This window comes from Odontesthes bonariensis, chromosome 6 (assembly GCF_027942865.1).
Source record: "Odontesthes bonariensis isolate fOdoBon6 chromosome 6, fOdoBon6.hap1, whole genome shotgun sequence".
NCBI lineage: Eukaryota > Metazoa > Chordata > Actinopteri > Atheriniformes > Atherinopsidae > Odontesthes > Odontesthes bonariensis.
In genome coordinates, this window is record NC_134511.1 from 2,968,988 (window position 1) to 2,985,982 (window position 16,995).

The window sequence follows — 16,995 nt, forward strand, 5'->3', positions numbered from 1 at the left end:
CATGATTAGCAACTACATCAAGAATTTCCTTGAAGTTGCCTTTGTTCTTAGATTCCTCAGACTCGTCATGTCCTCTCTGTGCTATATTTTGTCTAGCTGTAAGCAAGAGTACTTCACCAATTGTTTTAACATATTGCCTATTTTCTTTTACTTGTTTAGAGTGCTCCTTATTAAGAGCATCTGCCAGAGTTGCATTACTTCTGACCGCTATCTGGTGATCTCTCCACGCAAACATTGCCTGCTTGTGTCTGTCTGACTTTGTATGTACTGAAAAACCTCCCTCTCTTTCAGTTGCCTTTTTCCAATTTTTAAAACCCAATGGTGAGAAATACTGTTGAGGTTACATTTACTGAGCTAAAGTGGCGGCATGCAAAACAAAAGACTGAGTCGTTCATCACAGAATACTCTATCCAGGGGTGATTGTCATACCAGCTGGCTTGGCAGCTGTGCCTCCTGTCCCCCATTAGTGTAGTGGGGAAGGTCTTGAGATGTGGCTGCACTGGAGTGTCATCCATGCACTTGCTGATATCTGGAGAAAGACGTATTCAGTTAATATGAGAGTGAAACTGAGGACATCATTAATGTATCATTATTCATTTATTAATGTATCTAGTTTACTTATTAATTATTATTTACAATTAGAGTTTACCCTTTACATGAACAGAGTATGAATTGTAATTAGGCCTACACTGCTTACACACACACTGCTTACACACAAAACATCACAAACCTGATGGTGCTGTAGGCCTACTTGACATGCATGGTGAATCTGGTTGTCCCAATGAGTCATTGGATTGTCTCTCATTCTGTCCCTCAATCTGATTCTGAATGTCATCCTCCTCACTTTCAGGCTGCCTTTCAGATGCCTCACTTTCCAACTCTCCAACCTCCATGTCTGGCTCTCTCTCCATAACTTCCTCTCTCTCCTCCTGCTCCTCAGCTCTCTCATGCTGTTCTTCATCTCCCTCACTCTCTCTGTTTTGTTTTTTGCATACAGGTGCAAAAAAGGACATAATGTCCTTCCTGCTCCTTTTCATGATGATAGCCTAGCCTGCTAAAAAGAAAACGGAGAGGATTGTAAACCTCTATGTCTCGCAAAGCATTGGCATTTTGCATTTCACAAATAAGCTAAATACTGTAAGCTACTCTCAGTTATTTAATATATTTCACAAATAAATATTAAGTTACATATTGCTGCACAACGAACTTTTAAGAAAGATGAAGGTTCTTAGTGAACATGACTGACATAGGCTAGGCTGACTTCACTGGCTTTGTTCATTCACAAACATAACAAGAGCAACATGCGTGATTGAGCGTAATAAAAATATTGTAGTGAGGAATAACAGTAAACACGAATCTGTGCAAACAATTACATTACGAAATGAATCGTTTTCCTTACCTTCTCTGCTTTGCAGGTTAGTCCGTTCAGGGCTCCGGCTTAACTGTCAGAAGCAAGTTCACAATTCGCGCCGCTGCTGGTCTCTTCAGGTTGCAGATAACAGCGTGTGTAGCGTGTTAATGAGTCCTTTACACTACAGACATTGGTATAATGTTCAACAGTCACTATGTCTGCAAACTCATCATAGCCATACCTTTTTGGGGGTTTTCTGACTCTGCCGCATTCTCTCGGAGCTTCGTTGACTGGTGTCTCATCAGCTTATGCTCCTCTCTCATCAGGACCACTGCCAGTATCACTGTCTGAACAAGACATTTCCACTTCCTGTTTCCAGTCAAAGTCTGCTTCATTGAAAATGACGTCCCAGCGAATCAGAATCCTCCTTTTCTCCTCATAGAACAGACGGTAGCCCTTGGCATTGTTGGCATATCCCACGAAGCGAAGCTTCACTGCTTTCTTGTCCAGCTTTCTCCTCTCTACTTCTGGAACATGTGCATATGCCACACAGCCAAAAACTCTCATGTGACTGATGTTCGGCTTTCTGCCACACCATCTCTGGTACGGGGTCTCTTGCTTTAGAAGAAGATTAATGTACACATGTGAGAGAGGCCGAAGTTCCAGAGGCGGAGAGGACGCTGGCGCTGATTGTTGTAGCGTTATTGGGTAGTTATATATGTATTAAATATAAGGATTTATAAGATGTTCTCACAGTCTCAATAAACCTTAAACCTCGAATATAGGGCACCACCTCGCTTTGTTTTAACTTGTTTTAAGTTACAGTCAGGGAGGAAAACTGTTAAAATCTTACGATCCTGGTATGTTAAATTAATAATCAATTTAATAATCAATTAATAATCAGTCTCATATCTATCTACTTTCGTGAAAGTTCTCGTTTGGTTGGACAGACATTACGTAAAGAAAGCATACGACACAATCTGTGATTATAACATATATATATAGATATATGAACTATTTATTAAAATGATATGACCAAAGACATGAACCTTTAAACAAACAGGAAATGCATTGAATATGGGTGATTATATAAAACACTTAGTGAATGGAAAATAAAATATGGGGAATGGGGAGATACTGGATGTATTCAAATAGTTTAGGTTGGCTGATTAAAGACGCTAAATACTGACATTTGGATTCATTTATCATTCTTTGAAAGCCTCGAGACATCCATCAAACCCACTTTAAGGTGAAAAACGGTTCGGTCTTACTGTGCTGAAGTTCCTTTTTGTCAGATCGGAACACAGCAGGTAGCCACGCAGCCCGAGTGGATTTCTCCTGGGTCCTGCTCTCAGGGCCTGGTTGTGGCTGGTTTAAGCGGACTTTGTAGTTGCTTCTCTTCACCGGGAAACGGGAACGATGATGCCGAGGGCTTTAATGTTAGATGATCAAATCCTCTGAGTGTCAGGGTTGGTCCGTTGCTGCTTTCTCTGATGAAGCAAACTTAAGTTCACAGAAGATTAATAAAAGGTTGCGTGGAGTTGGCTTCTTGGTAGGAAAAGGTGATGATGGCGTGTAACGGCGGAGGTTAGAGCGTGCAACGTGAAAAGGACATGGATGACGATGGACGAACAAACACACGGAAAACGTGCATCTTCAGACTTCAGACTTTCTTTTCTTCGAGTCTTTCTTCCTCGTCTTTCCTTGGGTCCTTCTGCCATCTCCTTCCTCCCTTTTGTCGTCTTCTGCACGGCTCATCCTTTCATCTTTCCGCTCTCTTCAAATCTCTCTGAGCAACTGTGTTCTCTGTTCTTTTTCCTCTGTCTGTTCTCCATTTCGCGGGCTCCGGGGTTTGACTCTCGGAGGCGGGGCATGACGTAAGCTTACACTACTCTTTCAGCCAATGATATGCCTGAACTGTGGTGACGTCTGCCTGGGTGTCTTTGTGTAAGACGATCTATTCAGCATTTTATGTGGGGATTTCTGGATGAGACAAAGAAATTCTATCTCTCCATTACTCTGTCTCATAGAACATTTGTCTCGGTGATTCTGAAAACACCACAACTTGTTAAGATATGCAGATTAAAGGTATAACATAGACTTGTGATATAAAGACACAAAATAACACAACATGACATGATTATGAATCTCAAAATTCAGATGAATATCTGTGAAGTCATGACATATGAATAGCGAACCCCACAATGTTAATTTTCTGTTAACAATGGCGATGCCAAACAAATAGATACCGAAGGGACATCGTTAAAAGTTAAATTGTTGCATATATCTTGTCCATTTTACTGAGCTCATGTGCTCAACTATTCAACACTACAGACCACAAGGGGGCAATGTTGTTCCATTGGCGGTTGGTCATTTTCCAACAAGTTTGTTTCTTCGTCAATATTTAAGCCAGGATCGTACAAATTGTCTCTATATGCGTCTTGTGATCAAGCTGGAAACCTGAAAGAAATTGTATATGGTAATCAAACATATTTAATACAGTTTAAGATTCGACTGAAAATGAGTCTTTAGTGAGGTCTTCTCAGTTCGTGTGTAGCCATCTGGTTTCTTCTCTGGTGGGAAGCGGTTTAAATGTCAACTTCGATTTATGGTCAAGATAAGATAGTAAGGTCTCCCACTCTTCCAACAGAAAGATTCTTTGTTCATTTGAGTTTATTCCAATTTTATGGCAAGCGTCTGTTGCTATTTCCACTCCCAAAAAGCTTTTAAAGGGCCGAAGGTTGTTGTAAATTAGGCAGTTTTCTGTCTCTTTCCTTTGTGGAAAGAAAATGAAGATCTGGTTTTTACCCAGAAAAGCAAACATCCCCCCCATAGGAATGTTGGGGTCTTCAGAGGCTGAAGGCCTCTTAATCCAAGCACTGTGACTGCTACATTTTTCGCCGCTTCTCCACCCGCAATAACTTGAAATTGCTTCTATAGCTTTATTTTAGATAGATATTTTATTAGCAAAGCTGCTTTTTTCGCCGTACGTACTGCCGGCACTCTTTTTGGGACATTGGCAGAGGCGGCGCTAAGGGGTTGCTTGCGGTTGCTATAGCAACCCCAAGAATGTGCTCAGCAACCCCATTGCTACCCCAACTTTGGGGCTAGAGGCAGGTTTACTGCTCACAAAGAACAGAAGTGCAGTGCAACAACGACAACAATATTAAGAAGTAAAGAATCACGTATGTTGCTGCGTGGTAGCCTATCCCCGTTTTTCGTTCTTTAGCTGATAAATATACATATGGAAAGGTATAAAACACCAGCTTTACTGGTGAAAAGTCTATCCACATTGTTCCTAGATCTACAGTAGCTGTGGTGATGTCATTCTACAGTCAGCCAATCACGTCTGTTCTAAATTACCCGGGGAAATCGGAGGTCTAAAATAATATTTCCATAAAGCAGATTTATGAGATAAATAGAAACCCTAGTTTAATTCGTTTTTGAATAGTCATATGTTACAGTTTTCCTCTCATTTTAGCACCCATTCACTCATAACATAGCTAAACTGCAATTCTAAATGGATATTTGGCGATTCTAACTGGAATATGGCGATTTTGAGAATGTCCTTCTTCAAGTAACACAAATAAGGTAGGAAATCCCAGTTGTTTTTCATATGCTCGCCGAAACACTATTATCAAATAGTCTTCTTGTGACTTGGTTTGTTAGTCGACTCTAGGTGCTTGCAGTCTATCTAGAGCTACTTGCTAAGTAGCCTAATGTCAGTGCAGTACGCACCATCTTTTGAAAATAACAGACACACTTTTTACTTTATGTTAGGTTGCCAGCGTGCTTCCTCTGCCATAATGTGATGCGAGTAGATTGGCTTGAGTAGGCTATGTGTCCGCTGCCACAGCGGACAGACTGGTGTGAGCAACAAGTTTGAACGTAATGTTGTGCCTGTGTGATTTAGCACTGTACGAGGCTACTGTTGGAAGCCCGCCGGGTAGAACTATCTCTTGAAAGTTGTCGCCTACAACTGTTGTGCGTCAGATGAGATGAAATAGAAAGTCCGCACTGTAGCTCATTCACTCACAGCTCTTTTTTTCCAAGATGAAGTTGATCAAAACTTATTTGAGGAACACAGTGGGCAAAGTAGCCTTTGTGGATTGGCTATTTTGTCCTTAGTGAACGGGCTATGAATGAACGAGATGGACAGGTATGCCTGTGTGTGTGTGTGTGGTTGCGTACACGGGCTGGGGCTGTCTTGCCCCTGGACCTTCTATGCAGCGGTTCCACCACAACGCACAGTGCGACATCTGTCTGCTTGTGAGCAGTAAGCTCTGCTGATAACTTAAAGTTTACAATGTGCAAGGCTACATTACACAATGCAAGGCTGCATGCAGACGGTTGTTGCGTTGATGCGCGCGGGGGGGGGGGGGGGCTGTTTTGACTAGCAACCCCTCACATTCATGCAGCAACTGCATAGCAACCCCAACGAAAAATCGCTGGCGCCGCCGCTGGACATTGGAGCTGCGACTCACCCATCTTCTTATGGTGGGGTAGCTACCAGCTACCAGCGCTCCCTACCAGCTACAGACAACCACAGCTGACGGCCCTGTTCCACCTGGAAGGGGCTCTCTGGATCCAACCACCACATCGCTTAACAAACGGCCGGTTGTATCTGGCTGGCCGGCTGCGGCTCCGAGCTAGCGCTGTTTGGCAGCTGACTGCAGCATTCTTTCGTGGTCAGCATGGCGTTCAGCTACTCCATCAGCATCTTCGCCGACTAAGACCTGCGGCCGCTCCTGGATTTGACGTCTCCATCATCAAAGAGCTTGGACTTCATCGCCGCCCTCGTTACATCCACAGAGGCTCGGGACGAAACTTCATTTTCCATGACCAGCCGAGCTGCTCTGCTACAAACATCCCATGTCTCTGGTCACCCGTCGCACGTTTGATGTGTCATCAGAACGCCGTCGCTCCGGCAACGATCAACACGGGAAACACTGCGAGATCTCTGCGTTCCAGCGGGGGCAATACCGCGAGATTCACGCACACTCGGCTGGATACTGTCCATGACATGGATTCCAGTCTACGTGGAGTGGATTTCAATGTGCTACGACCTGTACAAAAATTCACTCCACAGTCATTGCTTAAATTTGAACTTTTTAACACCCAGTCTATCAACAATAAATCCACCCTGATTGAAGAACATATCAGGGAAAAGGGACTTGATTTCATGTGTCTGACAGAAACCTGGCACCAGCCAGAGGTTTACTCCGCCCTAAATGAGGCCTGTCCCCCCGGTACACCTACTTGGAGGCAGCTCGCACCACTGGGCGCGGTGGTGGCCTTGCTGTCATCCACAGACAGGACCTGGAGTTTTCCCCCACTCCACTGCCTGCAACATCCTCCTGTGAATGCCTAGCGTTTAAAGTTAAGCCCCCTTTCCCCATGACTGTCCTCCTCATCTACCGCCCCCCCAAATCTAACTCTGCCTTCATCCCTGAAATATCCGATCTCCTCACAACTCTCTGTTCTTCCTCTGCCAATATCATAATTTTGGGAGATATAAATATTCATGTCGAAACCCCTTCCTGTCTCCCCGCTGTTGAATTCCTTCAGCTTCTGGACTCTCTCAACTTACAACAACATGTCAATGTCCCTACACACTCCAAGGGACACACACTCGATCTGGTCATCTCAAACTCTGCCCCCATCAGCAACCTACTGGTTTATGATCTTGGTGTCTCCGACCACAAGGTTGTGTCAATGGAGCTGCCTTTTCCTTCACCCTACACTAAACCCAAGCGGCAGATCAAATTCAGAAATCTGAAAAAGATTAATGCGGATGCCCTGGCCCTCGACCTTCATCTTCTCTCCTCTGGCTCTGCTGATTTCCTCTCTGCTGCCGACTCAGTGGATTTCTACAACCATTCCCTGAGTATCCTACTGGACGTTCACGCCCCTTTAACATCCAGGACAGTTTCCTTCTCACGCTCAGCACCTTGGTACACCTGTGAGCTGCGTACGATGAAGGCGGCTGGGCGTGTCCTTGAGCGGCGGCTCAAGACCTCCAGGCTGACTGTCCACAAACAGGCGTACAAGGAGCACAGGAAGGCATACGCAGAAGCTCTGAGTGATGCACGGTCCAGATTCTATTCCACCATTATAAACAACAGCCCTGGAAATTCAAAACAGCTTTTCTCAACAATAAATCATCTTCTCAAACCACCATCACTCTCCCACTCTGAGGTCACTGATGAGAGGTGCAACATGCACATCACTTTTTTCAGACAAAAAGTCGCCAACATCTGCTCACATCTTTCCACCACTGTTGCTCCGCCCCCTCAAACTGCTGACCCACTGCCGGAAAATGTCCAACCTCTCTGCTCCTTCCTCAACATCACACAGGGAGAGGTGGAGGATATTGTCAGAAAAATGAAACCATCCACCTGTGCTCTGGACCCTTTCCCTTCAGCCCTGCTCAAGGCCAACATCTCTGCCATATCTCCTGTTATCACCAAAATCATAAATCACTGCCTCCTGGCTGGCCATATCCCATCTGCACTAATAACCGCTGTCATCAGACCACTACTAAAAAAAAACACCCTGGATCCAGAAATCCTATCAAATTACAGACCCATTTCAAATCTACCATTTCTTTCAAAAGTTCTGGAAAAAGTAGTCGCTGCACAACTTCATGATCACCTCAAACACAATAACCTCTTTGAAAAGTTTCAGTCTGGCTTTCGCCCTGGCCATAGCACAGAAACAGCCTTGGTCAGGGTCATGTAGTAAATTTGAGAAGGTCGCTCAAGCCGGTGTAGAAAATGAGTAATGAAGAAGGCTGATGACACGGATGAAGTCGAACCAAGAAATCTTTATTTCTGTCGTCAGGTCCGTTTCAGTTACTGTCCTCCCGGACAGGCCCTTAATTAAAGCATGCCCACTTGCAAAACGACAGTCATCCAGCCTCCCGTGCAGCTTAGCGGCCCTCATGAGAAGATGAAAAACTCACCGTGTGATTAGCCGGCCTCAAGAGTACGCAGCTCCCTGGGAGGACAGACGAAAGCTGAATCGCAGAGCAAAAACCTCAGTTTGTGACGCCAAAATGTAGTAAATTTGAGACGGTCGTCTCAAGCCGGTGTAGAAAATGAGTGATGAAGAAGGCTGATGACACGGATGAAGTCGAACCAAGAAATCTTTATTTCTGTCGTCAGGTCCGTTTCAATTACAGAAAAGATGCATCTTCTGGGAGAGTCTGTGTCAAATCGCCAAAATGGAAACCCTCTCCCCTTGGAGAGAAAGTCCCTTACTTTTAAAGACTATTCAAGGCCACTTGTCCAGGCGTAAAGCCAAGAGATATGGTCTGACTTTAAGGATGTCTCCTATCAAATCTACCTTATTTGGTCATGTTAAGTGTTTATTTTCCAGTGTATCTCAGTGCCTTGCACGGAGACGCGCGAAGGCGCGCGGAGGCGGGCGCAACAATTATGCACTTGATGAACTTACGTAGCTGTGTAGTCAAATGAACTCAGTAAGGCCTGTTCCTCCATTTTGCCTGTGGGTCCATACACCTCAGGTCACAAATGACCTTCTGATGGCATCGGATTCTGGTTCCCCATCTCTCCTCATCCTCCTTGACCTAACAGCTGCTTTTGGCACAGTTGACCACAGCATCCTCCTCCACCGTCTGCAACACACCATTGGTCTCTCAGGAAATGTTTTGAACTGGTTCACCTCCTACCTGACAAACAGAACTGAATATGTAGCCCTGGGCAAAGCAAAATCACACACACACAAGGTCATCTGTGGTGTCCCCCAGGGCTCTGTGCTGGGACCCACCCTCTTCACCCTCTACCTGCTTCCCCTAGGCAAGGTCATCAGCAAGCATGGGATACCCTACCACTGCTATGCTGATGATACACAACTCTATCTCCGAACAGCTCCCACTTCCACTGCCCCCTACTAACATCCACACTGACCACCTGTCTGGAGGAGATTGAGACGTGGATGAAGCACAACTTCCTACAACTAAACAGCTCCAAAACAGAAGCCATTCTAGTTGGCACCCCACACCAGCTCCGCTCTTCCACCATCACCAGCATCACCTTCACTGGTCAAGACATCCCCCTCTCCACTTCTGTCACCTACCTAGGTGTCAAAATTGACCCACAACTCCCTTTTGACACCCACATCAAACATCTCTGCAAAACGTCTTTCTATCACCTCAGGAACATAGCCAAACTCCGCCCAACCCTTACCCTGGCTGATGCAGAGAAGCTCGTCCACGCCTTTGTCTCCTCCAGGCTGGACTACTGTAATGAACTCCTCATCGGGATCTCTGGCAGGAACATCCAGAGACTGCAATACATCCAGAACAGCGCTGCCAGGATCCTGATGAGGGTGCGCAAATTTGACCACATCACCCCCATCCTCAAATCTCTCCACTGGCTCCCTGTCCCACTCAGGATTGAATACAAGGTCTCCCTCCTCACCCACCAGTGCATTCACGGACATGCCCCACAATACCTCAAAGAACTCCTCACCCCCCACACCCCCACACGCACCTGTCGATCCGCAGCTTCGCACACCCTCAAAGCTCCCAGAACCAAGCTCCGCACTATGGGTGACCGGGCCTTTTGTTCTGCAGCTCCAAGGCTGTGGAACGCCCTCCCAGACCATCCGAGGGCCCCACAGACCACTGATGCTTTTAAACGTAGCCTAAAAACATATTTGTTTAGGAAAGCTTTCTATTAATTTTATTGCACTTTTTAACATTTATTAACTTGTGCTCCTCTTTTCTTTTAAGCTTGCTCTGTAGCACTTTGAGATTGTTTTAATGTAAAGTGCTTTATAAATAAAATTCATTATTATTATTATTATTATTAGAAGTGAGGTGGGCAACCTGTTCTGCACATAGGCTGCTGTTGCTACAGCCTCTGCCCAAAACATTTTTGGCAACTTTGCATGAGACAGCATACTCCTTGCTGCTTCAACTAAAGTCCGATTTTTTTCTTTCAGCTACACCATTTTGCTTTGGTGTATGGGGTACAGACATTTCACGGTGGATGCCTTGAGCCTTCAGGTATTATTGAAATTCTTTCGACGTGTATTCCCCACCGTTGTCTGTTCTCAGTCTTGTAACTCTTTGTCCACACTCATTGGAGAATGTTTTCTCGAACTCTTTGAACTTGCTGAGCACTTCACTTTTTTGCCTCATGAAGTATACCTTGCAGCATCTTGAGTAGTCATCAATGAATGTCACAAAGTACTTTGATCCACCTATGGATTCAGTCTGCATGGGACCACAGACTTCACTATGAATCAGCTGCAGTTTGCGCTTTGAGCGGATTTCTCCCACTGACTTGAATGGCTTTCTAGACAACTTGCCCTCCACACACGCTTCACAGAAGGAGATCTCTTTTTCTGCAGAAAAGTCCATTCCACTCACCAGAGGTTTAAGCTCCTTCAGCATGGTGGTGTGGCCCAGTCTTTGATGCCATAGGCTGGCTGCAACCGATGCACTTCCTGCTGTATGAGAGACAGGCGTACTCCCCTCCACGTCCAGCTGATATAATCCATCAGATCGTTGTGTTCCCATTCCTCGAAGATCTCCATCTTTTCCACGTATGTAGCACCGGGTCTTCTTGAACTGCACTGTGATCCCTTTTTTCACAGCAGCTCCCACTGAGAAAAGATTCCCTGACAGCTTGGGAACATACAGTACATCATACATTGTGACATCTTTGACATCACTAACTTTGAAAGTCATTTTGTTTGAGGCCCAGTGGTTAGCTCTTTCTGTGGCCTTTTAGCATATAATTTAGCCTCGTACCTTTCTCCGGTCTTGGGAGATGAGCGTTCTTTTGGAGAGTCAGGATTTTGAGAAAGTGGAGCAAATCTGTTCTCTAGCAGAATTCCTGTGTCTTGTGGCAATTTGCTCCTGGTTTTGGTGGTGTCTGGGTAGAGACATTTCTGTGTGATAGTGCAGGCCACTCGGAGTCATTGTGGGTCTCCAGGTGTTGGGTTCTGCCTGATAACCGTCTTCCCACATCTGAGGGAGGCGATTTGTAGTGTTTTGGCTTAGCACCATGGGAGTTCCAGGGAGGACTGGTTGAATATTTTCCATTCAGACCAGGCTCCTGCCGTGTCTGGGTGGTGCCGGTTAGCTTCCTGTTAGCCTGCTCCCTTTCAGTGTTTTGGGATACTGGCAGAGTAGTTTCATTCCCATATTGTCCATTTATCTCCACGTTCACTTCAAATCAAATCAAATCAAATCAAATTTATTTGTATAGCACATTTCATGTACAAACAGTTCAAAGTGCTTTACATAAAATAAAAGCATTGCAGCAGGGAGTGCAAGAAGCATTAAAAATACATAAAATAATATAAAGAGAAACAAATAAAATCATTTAAATGAATTTAAAATCAGGCAACAGTCTAGATAAGTTAAAAGATATTTCATGCATAGACACATGAGAAAAGAAATGTTTTTAACCTGGATTTAAAAATGTCTACATTTGGTGAAAGTTTAATCTCCACTGGCAGTTTGTTCCACTTGTTTGCAGCATAACAGCTAAATGCTGCTTCTCCATGTTTAGTCTGGACTCTGGACTGGACCAGCTGACCTGAGTCCTTGGATCTAAGAGCTCTGCTGGGTTTATATTCTCTGAACATATCACAGATGTATTTTGGGCCTAAACCGTTCTGGGATTTGTAAACCATCAGCAGGCTTTTAAAATCTATTCTGTGACTGACTGGAAGCCAGTGTAAAGATTTTAAAACTGGTGTGATGTGTTCAGATCTCTTAGTCCGGGTTAAAACTCTAGCAGCAGCGTTCTGGATGAGCTGCAGATGTTTAATGCTCTTTTTGGGAAGTCCAGTTAAAAGAGCGTTATTGGAGATGAATGCATGGATGAGTTTCTCCTGGTCTTTTTGGGAGAGGAAACCTTTAATTCTGTTGATATTTCTGAGGTGGTAAAAAGCTGCCTTGGTGACAGCTTTGATGTGGCTGCTGAAAGTCAGATCTGAGTCTATCAACACTCCGAGGTTACGAACTTGGTCAGTGATTGTAAGGTCCCGAGTCTCAAGATATTTACCAACGCTGACCCTCTTCTCTTTGCTATCAAACAGAATGATCTCAGTTTTGTCTTCATTTAATTGTAGAAAATTCTCTCTCATCCAGGTGTTTACTTCCTCCAGACACTGACACAGTACGTCTGCTGGGCTGCAGTCGTCCGGTGACAGAGACACATAAAGTTGTGTATCGTCTGCATAACTGTGATAATTGATGTTGAAATTCTGTAATATCTGACCCAAAGGGAGCATATACAAGTTAAACAGAAGAGGTCCAAGAATTGACCCCTGGGGGACTCCACAAGTCATGGCCACTCGCTCAGATTCATAGCTGCCAATTGTAACAAAATAACTCCGGCCTTCTAAGTAGGACCTGAACCAGTTAAGGACCGCTACAGAAAGTCCAACCCAGTTTTCCAGCCTGTGCAACAGGATTCTGTGATCTACAGTATCAAACGCAGCGCTGAAGTCCAACAGAACCAGGACTGAAACATTACCAGAATCAGTATTCAACCTGATGTCGTTTAACACTTTGACCAGAGCTGTTTCAGTGCTGTGATGACGTCTGAAGCCTGATTGAAACTTATCAAGACTTCCACTTTCATTCAGAAAGTCGTTGAGCTGGTTAAATACAACTTTCTCAATAATCTTGGATATAAAAGAGAGATTAGAGACAGGTCTGTAGTTGTTCATCATAGAGGCATCTAGAGTTCTCTTCTTTAGGAGTGGCTTAATGGCAGCTGTCTTTAGTGACTTGGGAAAAATGCCTGATGCCAGTGAGCTGTTAACTATTTGTAGGAGATCACTTTCTACTGAGGTAAAAACAGTTTTTAAAAAGTCGGATGGTATTATGTCCAGAGAACAAGTTGTTGATTTCAGCTGCCGAACTGTTTCCTCTAGGATTTTTAAATTAACAATATTAAATTGTGACATAACGTCAGAGTTATTTCTAGGTTTTAGACACAGATTAGTTTTCTTGTTTGTCTGTGTTGCGTTAATGTTTTGTCTAATTGTTTTGATTTTTTGGCTAAAAAAGTTGGCAAATTCAATGCATTTCTCAGTGGAGAGGAGGTCTGGGTTTGACTGTTTAGGAGGATTTGTGAGTTTTTCAACCATAGCAAACAGAGTTCGAGACTTGTTGACATTCTTATTAATCATTTCAGATAAATGCAGCCGATACATTTTTGTTTCCAGTATTGCCATCTTCTGGAGTAGCTTGTGGTAATCATCAGTGGAAAAGGGAGGCATCTTGCTGCTAATTAGCTTCAGTTAGCTGAGCCCCTCCAAAGCAGGAAGCTGCAACGGAATTTCCACACGACAGTTTCCAGATGACTTTTTGATAAAAATGATTAAAAAAGTCTTGGTTCACTTAAAATTATATCCAAGACTTGTGGAAAGAAATAAAATGATTTAAAAGCAAATAAAGCAATAACAGACATCCCAAGTCTCCCGGAAGCTCCGGGAGTCTCCCTGATATTGATAGTTAATCACGGATGCCCGCGAGTCGGATAAAATATCCCGGATTTTAGACTATTCGAGGGAGTTTTTTTTTTTTTTTCAATGCGAGTGAGGGCGTGCAGGCAACACAATAACTCGTGCACCATGCGCGTTTCGACTGCGTAGGCACGAGAGAGAGGGGTGTGGGGACAGGTGTGAAACCTGTGCGTATCTGTCCAAAGCGATGCTCTGTTCAACGAGCGTTCAGGGCGACTGCTGGTCAGAGGGCGCGCTGATTGGTTTAGTCAGCAAAATAAGCCAATAACGTTCGGTGTGGGAGGGCTTCGATTTACTCTCTGACAGTCACCTAAGTTACCACTCAACACTGTGCATCCTGCCAAATGGCAGAGGGTGAATCCTCGAGTAAAAAACAAAAATATAAGACTCATTTTACAGCAGAATATACTAAAGTATATTCATGTCTAGTGAAGGTGAAGAATGATGACACCGTGGCGAGGTGCACAGTATGCAATAGTGACTTCAGTATTGCCCACGGCGGACTTAAAGGTAGGGTAGGAGATCCTGGATTTTGAGTCCAGCGAAGCTGCATTTTGAAAATACACCGGTAAAAAGTCCCAACCCTTTTCTTCACTTTCCCCCCGAAGGCACGCCTCTAGAGTACATGAATGCGCACGAGCACGAAGGTGCACGAGCGCTGTTCTGACAGCAAGCATCAATCGTTGCCGTATTTAGTATTTAGTATTTAGTTTATGCTAACTATACGTTTATAATGCTAGGTGCTAGCCAAGCTGGCTCTAGTTTAGCTTCCTGCCAAACTTCTGGACGCGTAATTCGTTCACGGAGCAGGGTACGCGCACAGGTGGGGGAGGAGGGGGAGGGAGGAGCAGATTGCAGTTTGATAGACGGCATCAGTATCCAATCATTGTGAACGGTCCGTTCACAATGATTGGATACTGTTTTTCCTAGATTGTACGTTCTAGAGGCCACTAAAACTTTTCATATTTGTGTCAAAACTTTTAATTAATTGGTTGCAATGGGGGTGTGAAGAGTATTTCAAGCAATATGTAAAAAAATGTTCCAGAAAAAGATCCCCTACCCTGCCTTTAATGACTGTAAAACATGTGGAGGTAGGTGAACGCGCCATCATCTGCATTTTATTTCTGTAGGTTCAATGCTGTTATAAAATAAAGCAAAACGTATCAAATACTTATTTAAAGTATCAATACACATTTAGTTACTAAATTGTGTAGGCCTATATCTAACTAGCCAGCCACAGTATCTAACTATCTATATCCAGCCTGTCTAAGCCTTTTAAAAAATCCCCAATTTAATCTGTTGATAAATAGGCAAAATTAGAGACCCCCAAAATTAAATAGGCACACGGGGGGGGGGGTTCGATAAGCATCTCCCTGAAATGAGTTTTTGGAACTTGGGATGTCTGCAATAAGCAGCAGGAGGAAGCAGAGACACGTCTGCACTCTTCAGAAGCAGGAAGCAAGACGGTGGTGTTAGTAAGGCCTTCTAACACCACCAGAGCAGACGTCCTCACACTCAATCGTTATGCACGGCTGCAGTTATCGTAGCTCCCACAATTAAATCAGATTAGATAGAAAAACTAATAATGTGAAACTAAATTAGCAAATAAAACACTGTCATTCTATTCCAGTGAAATAGTTTTTTCCATCTTTTATATTCTGTGACTTTTTCCCCATTTCACCATATCAGGCTTAAAATGCTGTTAAAACGTGTGTTTGCAGGGTCTGAGGAATGCATGAGATGTGCACGTGTGTTGGTTCTGTGTGTGCACATGGTTTCTGCATCAGGCTCCAGGCTGGGAACCACTGGTCTATATTAACATGTAAAAATGAATGTGCTTTGTATAAAGTCACATGACTGTATATTATGATCCAGGATATTAAAGGTCAGCAGTGGATAAGTTTCATGTCTTTAACAGCTGAAGGATTCCTTTAGTCGGCCTTTTAGCTGTTACTGATTCAGTTCAAAGCAGAGATGGGACCAAGTCACACATGTGCAAGTCTCAAGTAATTTTTTCTTGGGCAAGTCAAGTCAAGTCACCTTATTATTACAATTTTACCCGCAGAATCTGATCTTAATAAAGTGAAAAGACAAGATATAAGTCACTGTCAGTAAACATCACTGGCTAATGTGTCCAACCTGTTTAAAAAATATGACAATAATTTTGATTTACATTGTAATTACTGGTCATTAGTAAAATACATAATGGAATCAAACAAAACAGAAATGACTTCATGAAATGATTTATTGATGACTTTCAATCTAAACAAGGTCACTTCTGCCAATAGTGTTTAGTATTTTAGTTGCCTTGCAATTAAAAAGAAAAAAGGCAAACATATAAAAATGATCTGAAAGGACATACTACAGTATAGAGCATCAGAAACATCTGTATGTTTCTGTGTCATCTTGAGACACCAGAGCTCTAAGCAGTTCAATTTTCAACATTCAGTCCATGGAAAAAACAGATGACAGCTTATTGTTCTTAGAAAAAGATTCCCTCACAGCGAGTATACAACATTAAACTTTGTGACATTTCACATGTCTGTCTGCAGAGTATATCAATAAGTCATTCCCTTTTTACAAAGTAATGCACTGGCAAAATATAAGATTTGAGAAAATGTGAAAATCGCCTTTTTTTTCAGCAGCAAGGGGTTAAGGTTACGGAGGGGGGGAAACATGAGCCCCCCCCGTAGCCACGCCCCTGACATGCAGCCTTTTTTGTAGATGCACTTTGTATTAGTTTGGAACTCCCATAACGTGCTGCGATAATTTGAGAGTGTTATCGGGCGATATAAAAAATATCGCCGTTAATCTATTCTCAAAATTGGGTTGGGAACTGGGTCAAAATAGGTAAGCAAACTGTGATGACTTTTACCTTGATATTTTAGCTCGGGTGTAGGCCGATGTACTTTGTCTGCCGTTATAAAAACAGAAGAACGCCACTTTGCAGAAGCCTGTGCTAGGCAGTTTAGGTCGGGGGAGGTCGGGGATAGTTCAAGTGTCGTAAAATGGTGGGACATTTCAAACCTCGAGATGATCAAGCGCGTGAGGCGCAACAGAGACGCACTGCACACAACGCTATCTCAACAGCAGCACCATCTGGCCCTCCCAACAAGTGCTGAATA